Below are 5,000 nucleotides of genomic sequence, written 5' to 3' on the forward strand. Positions count from 1 at the left end.
CATAAGCAAAAAGGGAGAGGCACATACACAGAGGTAGTGAGAGAGAGAGAGCTGGAGAAAAAGAGAGAGGTGTAGAGAGAGGAGAGGGGAGGAGAGAGAGGGGCGTCAGGCTGAGAGAGATACAGAAACGGATAAAGAAAATGAGATAAACACACACACACACACACACACACACACACACACACACACACACATATATATATATATATATATATATATAGAGAGAGAGAGAGAGAGAGAGAGAGAGAGAGAGAGAGAGAGAGAGAGAGAGAGAGAGAGAGAGAGAGAGAGAAAGGTGGAGAGTTTGAAAGAGGTAGACACATAAAGACTGTTCATTTCTATTCTAAAAAAAACAGTGATATTAGTAATCAAATGTTTATTAACAATAGAAAAGCTATAATCTTCTCTGCTTACATTTCGTCCTTAAACCAAAAACAACAAAACAAAAAATGTTACAGCAACTGCAAGGGAATTAGACGCGAATGATAGAAAACGAACGATTGCCGCTTGTCAATCAACTACACAGGGATCTTTACCACTGAGTAGGCCTATAATTGTAAATGTTCTTATTGATGATAAAATGCATCGTAACCAATATATTAATTTAGTCCATATACATATAAACAATTACATCCATCGTGAGCAAGACTGAAATCATTTACGAAAGAAAAACATACTTGTGCACATTAAAATTCGTAATCACCGTGAACACCGTCACTGAGAATTCTTCTCGTGTAGAAATCAAGAAATTGCCGTTATTTCTAAGTAACATCAACCACGGCAGCCTCAGTGGCAATAGTAATGATCAGAATGGTAAAAAGATTATAAAGATAATGATATTGAAAATGGTAATGATAACCAATTATGACACATTCTAAACATGAAGTAAGAAGTAACAACAAAGAAAAAATGCTAACAATAAGAATGATAAAACACGTAGAACTGTCTCCGCCGGGAGTCGAACCCGGTATTCCCGCTTTGGAGGCGGCTGTGTTAACCGTTACACCACAGAGGCTTAGAAGTAAAAGAAGAAATAGTTATTTATAGAGGGATTTTTGATGTTCTTTACGTATATCTTATGATGAGTTTGTTTCTTGAGGATGATACTGGAAGCAGGCTTTCTCGGATTGGGTTATTTTCCCCCATGTTTTTTTTATAATGACAATGACTGTTATGGCGATAAACAAAATTCCATTAATACTGCAACTAATGTTTAAGATCTAGTAATGATAATGATATTGATACCGATAAGAAAATCACAAATTTGATAATAATGTTTCTGATAATAAGACAAAAGTAACAACAATAATAATATCATAAGGAATTATGCAATGGTTTTAGACTATCAGCCGGTTTGTTAAAATTGTGCCAGGCCCGACCCAATGAATTTTCATAAATACAGATGCAGAAATGGGGGCATATCTGTCTATATATCTGATAGATAGACATTCAACTATCTATTTGCCGGGTAGATATGCATGTCCAGACTGATAAATATGCATTTATTTCTTTATTCATGCATGTCAAATATACGAATATTCTTTGGATCGCCCTCGCATAATTTTAGCAAACCGGCCGTAAATATCTGTTGTTACTTTAACAACAGAATCAAAACAACAATGATATAGAATATTTATATACATCATTGATAACTAATATTGAATCTCCCTCCCTCTCCTTCTATCTCTCTTTCTCTCTCCGCTGACGTTGGCTGTTTTTGACCTTGAGTTTAAAATGATTTTAAAACTTGCATGATGACATAAGACAAAGGAAGATAAGCATTGTGAAAACGTATTTAGATAAGAAACAATCTTCTTAAAGGTTGACTACCTACAGATGTAACACAGTAAGAGTTAAATCCCACGAATAGATTTAACATCAGCAAAAGATGGAGAGACAATAAGAGAGAGAGAGAGAGAGAGAGAGAGGGGGGGGGGAGAAGTGAAAAGAAAAAGATAAGTAGAGAAATTTAAAAACGCTCCGAAACACATAATTCATTTTGCTGAAAAGGAAATGAAAGTGAACACAGTATCTCTTCCCACTGGAAACGTTAAAATCTAATCCATATAAGTTTCTTCTTCAACACTGTAACATATTTATCGTAAGCAAAGAGGGAGAGGCGCATACACGCAGGTAGAGAGAGAGAGAGAGAGAGAGAGAGATGGAGAAAAAGAGAGAATTAGAGAGAGCGAGGAGCGGGCCCCCGGAGAGAGAGAGGCGTTAGACAGAGAGATGCAGAAACAGATAAAGAAAACGAGAGGATATTCATAAAAAAAAACTGAATAAAAATGTTTCTCATCAAGGGAAATGCCATCATTTAGTGTACGTACATTTCGTCCTTAAAACCAAACCAAACCAAACAAACAAAAAAAAAAAAAAATACTACAGCAACTACAAGGGAATTAGACGCGAAGGATAGAAAACGAACGACTGTCGCTTGTCAATCAACTACACAGGGATCTTTAACACGAAGTAGGCCTATCATTATTGATGTTCTTATTGACAATGAAATACATTACAACCTATATTTTCATCAAATCCTTATATATAAACAATTATATTCATCAGGAGCAAGAGTAAAATCATTTACGAAAGAAACGCACATACTTGTACACATTCAAATTCGTGATTACTGTATTAGTCAAAAGATAACAATAATTAACATAGCAATAACAATTACCATCTTTACTTAACAGTTATTATAATGATAATCAATAACAAAGACAACATTTATAATAATGGTAGTAATAATATTGACAACGATAATAATGATGGTAATAGTAAATATATACAAAATAATTATAATAATAATGGTATTGGTAACTGCAATAATGACATATTCTAAAAATGATAATAAAAGTAAGAACAATGAACAAATGCCACCAATGATAAGAATAGTATAACAATGATAATGATTTTGTTACCGATAAGAAAAGGATGATGTTGATAGTAACTATGATAGTAATAATAATAAGAGGATTGATCATGATAACAACAATTATGAAAAATAATAACAAAATATAGCAAAGATTTTAGATATAATTGTGTTCTGTAATCTCTCTCTCTCTTTCTGCTGTTATAATTATACTAATAACAATAGCGATAATAATGATTTAAAAAAATAATAATATCAAAAGATGTCAACAAAATTACCGTCTTAATAAGGGTAAAAGCATATGATAACAATAAATAACTAAATAAAAGTATTTAAATATTGTCCCCGCCGGGAATCGAACCCGGTGTTCCCGCTTTAGAGGCGGCTGCGTTACCGTTACACCACGGAGACTTGGTTAATAAAGACCGTAGTAGAAATAATTAACCACAGAAGGATTTTTTTTTGGAGGTGAGGAATTGTTTATATACATCTTGTAAGTTTGTTTGTTTCTTTGTTTATTCATTTATTTTCCTTTGTTAGTCTATTCCTTCCCGTAACTTTGTATAAGGATGATACTGGAAGCAGGCTTTCTCGGATTAGGTTATTTTCTACCGTGTGTTTTAATAATGACAATGACTGTTATGGCGACAAACAAATGCCACTAAAGATATGGAGTTGATAATGATAATGATTCTGATAATAAGACAAAAGTAACACCGATGATAATATAATGATAAGTAATTTTGTAATGGATTTAGACTTTATATTTGTTGTTACTTTAGCAATAAAAGTAATCAAATGAACAATGCTATAGAATAAATATTCATCATTGATAACAATAATTCTTTCTCTCTCACTCATTCTCTCTCTCCCATGCTCTTATCCTCTGACGTTGGCTATTTTTGGCCTTAACGTAAAATGATTTCAATACTTACAAGGCAAGATAAGGCAATGGCAGATAAGCGTCGTGAAGATGTAAACAAATGATTAACAAACATATCAAATGAAGGTTGACATCAGCAAAAGATTGAGAGAGGGAGACAGAGAGAGAGGGGGGAGGGGCGTGGAAAGAAAAATAGATGCAGAGAAAGAGAGGAAATGAAAAGAGAAACATTCCCAAAAACAGATTTTGCTGGAAAGGACACAATTATACTGAAAATATAAGTGAACACAACATCTACTCCCAAAGGAAACAATAAAATCTAGTCCATATAAGTCTCTTCTTCAACAACATATGATATTTATCGTAAGCAAAGAGGGAGAGGCACATATACACACGCAGAGTAAGAGATAGCTGGAGAAAAAGAGAAAGAAGGGCGGAGAGCGAGAGGCGTCAGGCAGAGAAAGAGAAATATAGAAAGATAAAGAAAACGAAAAGATGACATATGCATATAATTATATAGAGAGGGAGAAAGAGGGAGAGCTTTTAGAAAGGCAGACACATAAGGACCATTTTCTTCTGAAAAAAAAACAATGATATTAATGAACAAAATGTTTCTCATCACTGAAAATGCTATCGTCTAATCTACGTACATTACAGTAACTGCATTGAATTTCACTCCAAGGGAATTAGACGCGAATGATAGAAAACGAACGATTGTCGCTTGTCAATCAACTACACGGGGATCTTTAACGCTAAGTAGGCCTATCATTTTTAATGTTCTTATTGATGATAGAATATATTACAACCTATATATTCATGAAGACCATTTATATAAAGAATTATATTCATCATGAACAAGAGTGAAAACATTTACGAAAGAAACGTACATACTTGTACACTTTAAAATTTGCAATTGCCTTAAACAGCGTCATTGAGAATTGTAATCGTGTAGAAAAAAGGCTGTTATTTGTAAGCCTACATCTCACATTCATAACACACTAGTTTATTCAAAAGATGACTTTACATAACAATAATGTTGATAATGATAATTGTTATTTCCAATATCAATAATGATAATAATAATGATCAAACAACAATGATAATAATAATGATAGTAATACTATTAACAATGATAATGATGATAGTAATACTATTAACAATGATAAAGATGATAATAGTATAAGTATATAGAATAATGATTATGATAATGGTAATGATAACTGCAATAATAACATATTCTAA

The sequence above is a fragment of the Penaeus vannamei genome, chromosome 11, assembly GCF_042767895.1.
Source record: "Penaeus vannamei isolate JL-2024 chromosome 11, ASM4276789v1, whole genome shotgun sequence".
In the NCBI taxonomy this organism is placed as follows: Eukaryota; Metazoa; Arthropoda; class Malacostraca; order Decapoda; family Penaeidae; genus Penaeus; species Penaeus vannamei.